This window comes from Salmo trutta, chromosome 15, assembly GCF_901001165.1.
Source record: "Salmo trutta chromosome 15, fSalTru1.1, whole genome shotgun sequence".
Lineage (NCBI taxonomy): Eukaryota > Metazoa > Chordata > Actinopteri > Salmoniformes > Salmonidae > Salmo > Salmo trutta.
The window spans coordinates 28,664,828-28,677,671 of record NC_042971.1 but is presented as its reverse complement, the minus strand read 5'-3'; the positions used below and the strand labels follow the sequence as shown (position 1 = coordinate 28,677,671).

At 42.4% G+C, this 12,844-nt stretch overlaps 1 protein-coding gene across 1 annotated transcript in view; it reads left to right on the top strand.

Annotated features, from left to right (window-relative positions):
- LOC115148712 (uncharacterized) overlaps window positions 1-12,844 on the top strand; it is a 229,906-nt gene that overhangs the window by 63,671 nt on the left and 153,391 nt on the right. The window lies entirely within an intron of this gene.

The following is a 12,844-nucleotide window of genomic DNA, read 5'->3' as shown; positions in this document are numbered from 1 at the left end:
CCTATAGGTTATACACTGAGTGTATAAAATAATAAGGACACCTTCCTAATATTTAGTTAGCCCCCCAACCCCCTTTTGTCCTCAGAACAGCTTCAATTTATCGGGGCATGGATTCTACAAGGTGTTGAAAGCGTTCCACAGGGATGCAGGCCCAGGTTGAAGCCAATGCTTCCCACAGTTGTCAAGTTGGCTGGATGTCCTTTGGTTGGTGGAACATGAGCGTGAAAAACCCATCAGTGTTGCAGTTCTTGACACAAACCGGTGTGCCTGGCACCTACTACCATACTCCGTTCAAAGGTACTTAAATCTTTTGTCTTCACCCTCTGAATGGCAGACATACACTATCCATGTCTCAATTGTCTCCAGGCTTAAAAATCATTCTTTAACCTGTCCTGTCCCCTTCATCTACAAGTGAAATCAATAAGGGATCATAGCTTTCACTTGGATTCACCTGGTCAGTCTGTCATGGAAATAGCAGGTGTCTTTAATGCTTTGTACGCTTAGTGTAAATTTCACAATAATTATACATTTTTGGATTTTGTTATGTAGCCTATTGTTGTCACTTTATTGAACCTGCCTGCAACCCACCCGCCTGGGGACTGCGGGTTATGAGACAATCCCGGCATCACTAGTTTGCATGTTCTGCAGCCTTGTAAAGATAGGGAGAGGATGACTGGGATGCAGTTTGGCATTTATTGTCATGAATCTTGCCCTGGCGGCAGTTCTGCAAAGTGGTCACAAGCTGGCACAGGCATAAAGCAATAATATCTGATTTTTAACCTAACCCTAACCACACTGCTAATCCTTACCTTAAATTAAGTCCATAAAACACAATTATTTTCCACAAATATTTAAGATATAGCCAATTTTGGCTTTGCAGCTGCCATATCTAGAGGAAATTGCGCAGTTCTGCCTCCAGAGCAGTATTCATGACAAACGTCAAGCTGCGACTGGTTGAGGGAATGTAAAATCGGTAACGAAATTGTTTTGACAATTAACATACTTTTTATTATGAAAAGTACAATATATCCATGTACACATCAGATAGCTGCTCTTTCTCTGCTACCTCATTCTATTTCTCTAGTCTAGTATTCCCTGTTTATGTTCCTCGTCTCCCTCCTCTATTTCCCCACCCTTTCCTCAGACTCTTCTTTTTCTTTTCCTCCTCCTTACTTTCTCCAACATTTTCCATCGGTTGCATCTTACTGGCCTTTTCTTGCTTCTCTGCTTTTTTGGACAAGGAGATAAAGTAATGTAAGCTTATGGGTTCTCTTCTCTTGAGCTACTATATCTAGAGCTATGCTATACTGTAGGAGGATATATGGCCAATATACCCTTCTTGTATTTCCTCCCACCTGTGGGGCCACTCCTGCCATTTCCTGGAGCCGCTTCCTGCCGGTCTGGCCCAGGTTGGTGATGGGGGCCAGGCGAGGCATGTGGCGGTATGGGAAGTTCTCTGTAGCGGACGGAGTGATAATGACAGGGCTGAGAGGAGTCCGAGGCCTTGGGACATTCTCTGGGGAGGGAGGTGCCACAGCAGAGGGCAGGGCCACAGCAGAGGGCAGGGCCACAGCAGAGGGCAGGGCCACAGCAGAGGGCAGGGCCACAGCAGAGGGCAGGGCCACAGCAGAGGGCAGGGCCACAGCAGAGGGCAGGGCCACAGCAGAGGGCAGGGCCACAGCAGAGGGCAGGGCCACAGCAGAGGGCAGGGCCACAGCAGAGGGCAGGGCCCGTAGGGCTTCAGCCAGGGTCCGGGGTGCTGAGGTCACAAGAGGAGAGAGGCCAGTGTTGCCAGACACAGGACCAGAGACCTTCACTGGGCTTTGTAGGACCAGAAAGTAAAGTAAAATATCAGGACAATGCTACGTTAAAAACAATCTGTACATATACTTTATAACTAAACTATACACATTGCAGATACATGACTACACTCAATAAGTAGGAGTAACTTACAAAGCTCTGGACATTGTTATTTTTTTATGACTTGAGGAGACTGTTCTCGGCTATACTGGTTTGCATTTCTGCCATGCTGTCTATATTTTCGGCCATCTCTCCAGTGCATTTCTTGAATGCCACTTTCAACGCCCAGTTATTCAGCCAACTGTCCAGGTCTACTGCCTTCAGATCACCTTCGCTGCAGTTTCTCTTCATCTCTTGGATCAGTGCCCTCACCTCCTCACCCATCCTCTTGAGCTCCCTAGCCACGTCTTCATCCCTCAGTCTCTCCTTCCTCCTCCCCATCCACTTCGCAATCCATCCTCTACAGCATCCCTCATTCTTCTTCTGCCTCTCTTGGTTGATGTCCTGACCGTCATTGAGCGTCTTCAGGCCCCGTTTGAGTTCTATTGAGGTCAGGTTTTTCTTTAATCCGCCTCAGGCTCTCCTCTTTGATGTTGGTCCACTCTGTCTTCTTGTCCAGCTGATGCCTGCAGGGCCGGACAGTGGTGACCACCTCCATCTGGCATGACACCTTCTTCAGGGCACTCACAGAGGCAGGGAGGAGGATGTTGAACTTGTCCACAATAATCTCTACAGACATGGGGTCAAACCGTTGAGATGTGACACACACACACAAATTTAAAAGATGCCTACCAGTCGATGGTCCTTCAGTGGTCCTTGTGGTTCATTTGGAGGCTCTGGACTGTCCTCAGAAGGGGCATCATTGCCATCATCAAGCTGTGTGTCAGTGAGCTAGCTGGTCATAGTCCATTCTCCACATTCACTGAGAGGTGCTCAGAAATGTGTGTGGGGGAGGAGATAGACAGATCATCCTCGTCCATATCCCTCACTTCAAGCTTTGTCACCTTTCCATTCTCAACTTTCAGTGGTGGTGTCCTCCTTTCATGATCCTCATCATCACACTGTGTATCAGAGTCAACTAGTCAGAGACCATCCTCCTCACAGTGATGTCACTCAACAAAGACATGGACGGTAGGGTACAACTCTTACCTCCGATTCACAGTCAGTGAAGGAGTAGATGGAAAAGTCATCAGAACTGGAGGATGAGGTCACATCATATTTTCTCTCCATCAGCCGAGTCACCCTTCCAGACTGAGGAGACAGAGAAAGGCATGTACTCATGGCAGCCATAGAATACACTGGCATTGACCCTCAAGGAAATGTAGAATATGTAGGCAATCCAACATGGCTGTACAAGTAGTGAGTAATACATGGGTAACTGAAAATGCAATAAATGCAACTCCCATAACATTAGGGGTGGGGCTAAAGACCTTCCATAGTATAGGATTCTTTAGCATCTCGAATGGATGATTGTCAATTCAACCAAGCCAACCAAAATGGCCATAGATCAATCTCTTGATTCATATCTGTTGTGTCTCTATGGGAACAGCAGAGATGACCTGGCTGAGAGGCTCTGGATTGATGTTCCATTCATCCCCAGATGTTTGGTCCTGCCCATAGCTCACAATGATTGGCTGTAAACAGTAAAGAAGGAATTAAACACTGCTTTGCTTATTGCAGAATGCATAACTAATGTGCATGTGTTATTGATTTCAGTTCGGATATGACTTAAAGGCTTTGTTCTTCTGTGCATCTTGCCGGTTGGCCACATCACAGAATCAGGGATGCTAACCCTCACTGGATTCAACCGTCAACACATCACTCAATTTAAAAGGTGATAATATAACAAAGACAGGACAGATATGTATTGTATATTTACCACATAAGGGCGGCGTCTTAAAGCTCTTTTGATTCTCTCATTATTACAATCCATTGCTTTCTGAGGGAAACATTTCCATCAATATTGGATATATATATCTATATATATATATATGTGTGTGTGTGTGTGTGTGTGTGTGTGTGTGTGTGTGTGTGTGTGTGTATGTATGTATGTATACACAGCTTTGGATAACATTAAGAGACCCTTGCAAAATTGTCAGTTTCTCTGGTTTTACTATTTATAGGTATGTGTTTGGGTAAAATGAAAATTTTTGTTTTCTTCTATAAACTGCTGACAACATTTCTCCCAAATTCCAAATAAAAATATTGTCATTTAGAGCATTTATTTGCAGAAAATGACAAGTGATCAAAATAACAAAAAAGATGCAGTTGTCAGACCTCGAATAATACTAATATTTTAACTTAGGAAGAGTTCTGAAATCAATATTTGGTGGATTAACCCTGATTTTCAATCACAGCTTTCATGCGTCTTGGCATGCTCTCCACCAGTCTTTTACGTTGGTGTTGGGTGACTTGATGCCATCCTGGCGCAAAAATTCTTTGTTTGATAGCTTGTGACCATCCATCTTCCTCTTGATCACATTCCAGAGGTTTTCAATGGGGTTCAGGTCTGGAGATTGGGCTGGCCATGACAGGGTCTTGATCTGGTGGTCCTCCATCCACACCTTGATTGACTTAGCTGTGTGGCATGGAGCATTGTCCTACTTGAAAAAGCAATCCTCAGAGTTGGGGAACATTGTCTGAGCAGAAGGAAGACCTCTTTTTGCAGGTCATTTGATATCATCCTACAGTTGTTGAGTGACATTCGAATGAGTTGGCAGTCATCCCAGTCAGTGGAGAGTCGTTTTCACCGTCTGCCAGTCTGTAGCTTTGTTGTCCCCAATGTCTGCTGCTTGGCCTTGTTCTTTTACCTTTATTTAACTTGGCAAGTCAGTTAAGAACAAATTCTTATTTTCAATGACAGCCTAGGAACAGATTTTTACCTTGTCAGCTCAGTAATTCAATCTTGTAACCTTCCGGTTACTAGTCCAACGCTCTAACCACTAGGCTACCTGCCACCCCTATGAACCACTGTCTTTGAAATTTTAAGGATAGAAGTAATCTGACGCTTACTGTATCCCTCTGCCAGTAAAGCCAGAATTGAACCCTTTTTTTCCTTAATCAAAACTTTCCTTTTCAACTCTTTTGACATGGTCAATAGTTATTTTTAGCTTCCAATTACTTTTGAGGTACTACTAGCACTGTGTTTGCCATCCAGCTGTTCCTATTGCAAGAGGATAATGATGACCACAGCAGTGGTTTTTATACTTTTCCTCGTTAAATAAGGTTTGGTTCAGGTGATCACCTGATCAGTACCTCATTCAGCAGAATGAGGTGTGCCTGTGTTGGAAATCAACAGACACTGGAATGGAATGGCTGCCATACATGTAGAGATGCTGATTTAAGAAACATTTGCAGTGGTCTCTTTAGTTTTTTTACAGAGTTGTGTGTATATGTGGTACCCTGTATATATTATACCGGTTGGGAAGGCTGTGCACCAAAAGGCCAAAGGTTACCTGCAACAACCTGAGTGAAGAAAGAGATTGTACAGATGAAATCAAATCGGAACACAGTTTATGTAGTGAATTAATGCTTGGTTACATCATAATACGTCACAGCTTCATGACTGCATAATACATCGTAAGAAAAAGGCTTGTTTGGAGCCTAACTGGTGGTATTGTCTTCTCACTGGTTGTAGCTAGATGAATAACGAAATGATGTGCATATTTCCTACTGACTGAGTAATGGTTGTATCGATGGTTGGTTGGACGTTTTACAGATGGCCAAGAGGATATCAATAGGAAGAAACCATTCCTTGACATTTTTGTTTTCATTTTGCACATTGAGTAACAAGCATTAAGGGACCACAATGGAAGTCGTTGACTTTATTGTGTTGTCCCTGACACATTTTATTTTATTAAACTGTCAAATATATCTATCTCGCTTTCTATCAAACTCAAATGGGCTGTTGAGGACTCTGATCATCACATTTCAGGCACAAGCCAGCAGGTGGCAGTGTCTTTAAATGCAGCACTGCCTTAGTGCACTTCATGATCTACGCATCAAATAACTTTGGTTGTGAAGGTGATTAATAAAAATACATTTAAAAAAAGTGATTAATCCAAATGCGGAAGTCCATTACATTTGCTTTGGTTTAGCAATCTATCAACTCCCTCCCTGTCTTAGCTAAAGTGCTGTGCAATATTGGAGGACAGGTGTCGTAACTGAAATGTTTGTATTGTGCTTGATTATCCACTGGTATTAGTTTGACAAATATGTACTGAGCATCAAATCAGTTTTGAAAGATGTTGTGGTGGAAGAATTTGGGGTGAGCTGTTGTAACTTCTCAAGGGATATGTTCTGTGTTGGACTGTGATGTTATGCGTTTCATAGACTACTTGTATGTCTGCACCCTAACACAAGGCCATTGTGTTCCAGAACTATTGATGTATAGAAGAACTGTTGTGTAAACAATATGATTGTATTATCACCTCCCACTATATAAGGGACATGTAACCATTTCTTCCTTGCTGTGAAATTAGAGGTGGATCTCCTCTGCTGCTGCTTGTATTAAATATGTTTATTATATTGTTAAATAGTCTCTGCCTTTAATCTTTGGATCGAATTTTCCACAACTGTAATTCAGAGGTTCAAGAGTTTTACTCCTGAGTTGAGGTTAACGAGTGTCATTGTTGCTGTTATTATAGTGTAATTTGTTTTCTTTATTGTCATTACATATTTCAGGTTATCAGAGGATGCCTTCAGTCTTGGAACTAAAGTTTTTGGCAATGGGCATGGTAAATTAGCAAGGAGGGACTGGGTGATTTAAGAATCATATGCTCGGTAGCTAGCTAGCTACTTTGTATGGGACTGTTGTAACGTTATCTAGCTTGCTACAACTTGTAGTTAAAGTTAATGACGTAACATATGGTGCCAGTAGGCTACAGCAGCAAGCTAGAGCACAACACATCAATGCCGCTGATGTCTGTCAAGCCGTTAATTTCAGTTTTAATCCTCTCTTCTTTCTTTGTGGTACACAAGCTCATCACATACTCCTTCCACCACAAGCATTGGGGTTCTGGTGCTCCTCTGGTGGGATTGAGAAGAGTGTGGACACTGTTTGGTTCCTCCTCATATTTCACCTGCTCTCTATCAGTGCAGGGGTGTTGTACACCATCCTGGGGCTGGTACTGTTTGGTGCATCTGCCCAGAATCAAGTGGAGGGGTTAGTTCCTGTATCCCTCTCCCGTATGGTTAAGAGCTTTGTTTTGGGGGTCAGTGTACCCATGTTAGCCCTGCCCTGGCTGTTTCTGCTCATAACATTTTTGTTCCCACACACTGTCTTCCTCTGCAATGTCATCATCACATTCCAAATAACTGATGCACTCTGCGTTCGCCAGTTTCCTCCAACACATTGATGCGGCTGGCTTCTGTGTGAAGAAGCAGTGCGGCTTGGCAGGGTTGTGTTTCGGAGGACGCATGGCTCTCGACCTTTGCCTTTTCCAAGTCCGTAGGGGAGTTGCAGAGATGGGACAAGACTGTAACTACCAATTGGATATCACGAAAAATTGATTAAATCACCAAAACATTTTTATAATAATTGGTCGTTGTGCACAGTAAAGAGAAGCCATAAATTACTACCTATTTTGCATAAACAACTGGATCAAGTGGTAAGAGTCATGTAACAGGTCATGATGGAACACGTTATTCGATATCAGTAATGCAAGAGAAAAATTTCAAAGGCACACAAATGAACATGAACCCTGCCATATCACTACTGTCTTGTTTTGTACTCTTTGTACAAAATAATAAAATGCAGTACTACAGGATATTTCTTAACGTAGCTCTTTATTAGCTAGCTACAACTTGCATGTTCACTTATCTCCAACCATGATCAACTGACCATGACCTAACCCTCTGGGTGGTCTTAACCAATCATAGCACAGTATGATACGGCGGTAAAATGCATCCAATTATAATTCAGTATGTTTACACATATGAATATTCCAACTACAATAGTTTAGGGGTTTCTCTATTAAAAGAAACACCAAAAGGACTGCTGAACATCACCCTTATATCATCCACTTCATTCCATTTCATATAGTTAATGTTCAGCAGAACCTCAAGTTGAAGTAAATATTTTGTATTGGACCTCCAACCATCAGCATTGAAAGACACCTAGATAAAATACTTACTGAGTGGTATAGTAGTAGGTGCCAGGTGCATCGGTTTGACTGTGTCAAGAACTGCAATGCTACTGGGTTTTTCACGCTCAACAGTTTCCCATGTGTATCAAGAATGGTCCACCACCCAAAGGACATCCAGACAACTTGACTACTGTGGGAAGCATTGGAGACAACATGGGCCAGCATCTCTGTGGAACACTTTCAACACCTTGTAGAGTCCATGCCTGATGAATTGAGGCTGTTCTTTAATATTGGTGAGGTGTTCCTAATGTTTTGTATACTACACACCAGAGGTAGTGATTATCAGAACACACATAAATTACAGTTAATAGACGTTTTCATGTTGTACTGAAAGTGCACATATAACCAACACATATTGCATTGCCTATATGCTGTGGTAGTGTCCATCTAATCGTAACTAGTTGGCACTAAGCCTTAGTCTGAGAGCGTGAGAAAAAAAACACCTGGACACTTTTACAGTTTACCACCACTTAATCTAAGACCTATTCTTTAATGAACCGATGAAAAACAAGGCTCAATTACTAAATAGTTACTGCAATTTAAATGTATAAATTTAACAATACATGGTACAATATGAATGTGCTACAAGTATGTATATTTTACTCTAATCTTACTCTTCTCTCTGTATTTACACAACTTTCCTAGGGCATCTGAATAGGCAGCCATGTTGAATTTTGTAAATACATTTACAGACTGCAAATATAGAATGCTTTCAATGCCTTACATTTGAAGACTTAATATACATGATAAAATGCCTTGTGAGGATCTTCACAGCATGATACACGTCCTGATGAATTATTTAATTTCATAATCACCTCTGTTTTTGCCTAGTTACACTTACAATTGTACAATTGAGTTTGCGAATGTACAATTTGCCCCATAATTCAATTTGCGATGATGATCCGCTAAGCAAAGTCAGCCAAAACTTAAAACCAACATTAATATGGAGAAGTCAACGTACAAGTGTAAGTAGAAACAAATGTAAATAAAAAAAACTCCTAATCCCCAAAATGGGAGAATGAAACAATATTTCTATTTTTGAGAATGTGGGAATGGTCCGTGGACACTTAAGGGACAGTCATGTCAAGTGTGTTTCATTTGGTGATCTCATGAAGGACAGGAAACACACTTTACTGTATCTCTTAAAGTGTACATTTCCCAGCTGTCCGTTTTACAGCTGAATGTTGTATAAGATGAATGAATAAGTATCAGAATACTTTTGAAAAGATAACAATGTGATTTAGTCTTCTAAATCAGAATTGGTTGTTTTATGGTATTTATGCACAGTCAGTAGCCACGCCCAGGTGACCACAAACATGATGAGATGGCCCCTTTTCTACCCAAGTATAAAAGCCCCCGTGACGCTATTCACACCAGACCAGGCAAACCACGGTGTAAGCTAAGGTTGCAAATGGTTGAATTTCTAAGACCATACAGCGTGTAGCGTTGGTTACACGGCTAGAAATGGTTAAACTCTAAAACATTGCCACAGAAGGAGCAAATGTTATACGAGGCCTTTTCAGTCTGCAGCTGGAAATGTACGTAGCCTAGGACGAAGAATACCGACAACCGCCGAAACATCTATTCTATGCCACAACATGGGTATGCCTGACGTATCCACTAGGAACGCAACCAGAGACTTTTCTGTCGACTCCCTCCAGCAGATGGACCGGCGACAACAGAGAGAAATCAAATCAAATTTATTTATATAGCCCTTCGTATATCAGCTGAAATCTCTAAGTGCTGTACAGAAACCCAGCCTAAAACCCCAAACAGCAAGCAATGCATGTGAAAGAAGCACGGTGGCTAGGAAAAACTCCCTAGGAAAAACTCCCTAGAAAGGCCAAAAACCTAGGAAGAAACCTAGAGAGGAACCAGGCTATGAGGGGTGGCCAGTCCTCTTCTGGCTGTGCTGGGTGGATATTATAACAGAACATGGTCAAGATGTTAAAATGTTCATAAATGACCAGCATGGTCAAATAATAATAATCATAGTAGTTGTCGAGGGTGCAACAAGCACGTCCAGTGAGCAGGTCAGGGTTCTGTAGCCGCAGGCAGAACAGTGGGAACTGGAGCAGCAGCATGGCCAGGTGGACTGGGGACAGCAAGGAGTCATCATGCCAGGTATTCCCGAGGCATGGTCCTAGGGCTCAGGTCCTCCGAGAGAAAGAAAGAAAGAGAGAAAGAGAATTAGAGAGAGCATATTTAAATTCACACAGGACACCGGATAAGACAAGAGAATACTCCAGATGTAACAGACTGACCCTAGCCCCCCGACACAAACTACTGCAGCATAAATACTGGAGGCTGAGACAGGAGGGATCAGAAGACACTGTGGCCCCATCCGATGATACCCCCGGACAGGGCCAAACAGGCAGGATTTAACCCCACCCACTTTGCCAAAGCACAGCCCCCACACCACTAGAGGGATGTCTACAACCACCAACTTACCGTCCGAAGACAAGGCCGAGTATAGCCCACAAAGATCTCCGCCATGGCACAACCCAAGGGGGGGGCGCCAACCCAGACAGGAAGACCACGTCAGTGACTCAACCCACTCAAGTGACGCACCCCTCCCATGGACGGCATGGAAGAACACCAGTAAGTCAGTGACTCAGCCCCTGTAATAGGGTTAGAGGCAGATAATCCCAGTGGAAAGAGGGGAACCTGCAAGGCAGAGACAGCAAGGGCGGTTCGTTGCTCCAGCCTTTCCGTTCACCTTCACACTCCTGGGCCAGACTATACTTAATCATAGGACCTACTGAAGAGATAAGTCTTCAGTAAAGACTTAAAGGTTGAGACTGAGTCTGCGTCTCTCACATGGGTAGGCAGACCATTCCATAAAAATGGAGCTCTATAGGAGAAAGCCCTACCTCCAGCCGTTTGCTTAGAAATTCTAGGGACAATTAGGAGGCCTGCGTCTTGTGACCGTAGCGTACGTGTAGGTATGTACGGCAGGACCAAATCGGAAAGATAGGTAGGAGCAAGCCCATGTAATGCTTTGTAGGTTAGCAGTAAAACCTTGAAATCAGCCCTTGCCTTAACAGGAAGCCAGTGTAGGGAGGCTAGCACTGGAGTAATATGATCAATTTTTTGGGTTCTAGTCAGGATTCTAGCAGCCGTATTTAGCACTAACTGAAGTTTGTTTAGTGCTTTATCCGGGTAGCCGGAAAGTAGAGCATTGCAGTAGTCCAGCCTAGAAGTAACAAAAGCATGGATTAATTTCTCTGCGTCAATTTTGGACAGAAAGTTTCTGATTTTTGCAATGTTACGTAGTTGGAAAAAAGCTGTCCTTGAAACAGTCTTGATATGTTCTTCAAAAGAGAGATCAGGGTCCAGAGTAACGCCGAGGTCCTTCACAGTTTTATTTGAGACGACTGTACAACCATCCAGATTAATTGTCAGATTCAACAGAAGATCTCTTTGTTTCTTGGGACCTAGAACAAGCATCTCTGTTTTGTCCGAGTTTAAAAGTAGAAAGTTTGCAGCCATCCACTTCCTTATGTCTGAAACACAGGCTTCTAGCGAGGGCAATTTTGGGGCTTCACCATGTTTCATTGAAATGTACAGCTGTGTGTCGTCCGCATAGCAGTGAAATTTAACATTATGTTTTCGAATGACATCCCCAAGAGGTAAAATATATAGTGAAAACAATAGTGGTCCTAAAACGGAACCTTGAAGAACACCGAAATGTACAATTGATTTGTCAGAGGACAAACCATTCACAGAGACAAACTGATATCTTTCCGACAGATAAGATCTAAACCAGGCCAGAACTTGTCCATGTAGACCAATTTGGGTTTCCAATCTCTCCAAAAGAATGTGGTGATCGATGGTATCAAAAGCGGCACTAAGATCTAGGAGCACGAGGACAGATGCAGAGCCTCGGTCTGACGTCATTAAAAGGTCATTTACCACCTTCACAAGTGCAGTCTCAGTGCTATGATGGGGTCTAAAACCAGACTGAAGCGTTTCGTATACATTGTTTGTCTTCAGGAAGGCAGTGAGTTGCTGTGCAACAGCTTTTTCTAAAATTTTTGAGAGGAATGGAAGATTCGATATAGGCCGATTAGTTTTTTTATAATTTCTGGGTCAAGATTCGGCTTTTTCAAGAGAGGCTTTATTACTGCCACTTTTAGTGAGCTTGGTACACATCCGGTGGATAGAGAGCCGTTTATTATGTTCAACATAGGAGGGCCAAGCACAGGAAGCAGCTCTTTCAGTAGTTTAGTTGGAATAGGGTCCAGTATGCAGCTTGAAGGTTTGGAGGCCATGATTATTTTCATCATTGTGTCAAGAGATATAGTACTAAAACACTTTAGTATCTCCCTTGATCCTAGGTCCTGGCCTAGGTCCTGGCAAACAACAACATGTTAAGTAACCCATGTATGAACTAATTGTGAGTGTGTTTTATGTAATTCTATGATTGATTAAGTTAGTAAATAAATCATTAAGCCAATTTGTATATTGCTGATTCATGATACTGTGATAGGGTTCGTGCAGATATCCAAGGGTTTGCGACATTCAGTAATAACACTGATGAGGTAATGAAATTCAATAATAAGCGACTGTTTTGATAAGATATGAAAATATCTGAGGAGTTATATTTGTGAAATTGACACTATAAACAACTTTTTTCCGTGGTGCCCCGACTTCCTCGTTAAAGTTACATGATTAGTTTTATCGCGTAGTAAAATTACACATAGAGAATGGATTTGATAATATACAGTCTTCACATTTAATGATAGTCAACGACACTAAAGCATATAACCTTCCTTACATCACTTATACATTGCAATTTTCGATTTACCTGATACAGTAGGATGGCTAACATTCGATGTCTGCTAGGGCGTTGTCTTCTAGCCAAGATATGAAATGCAATCATAATTGACTAGCGC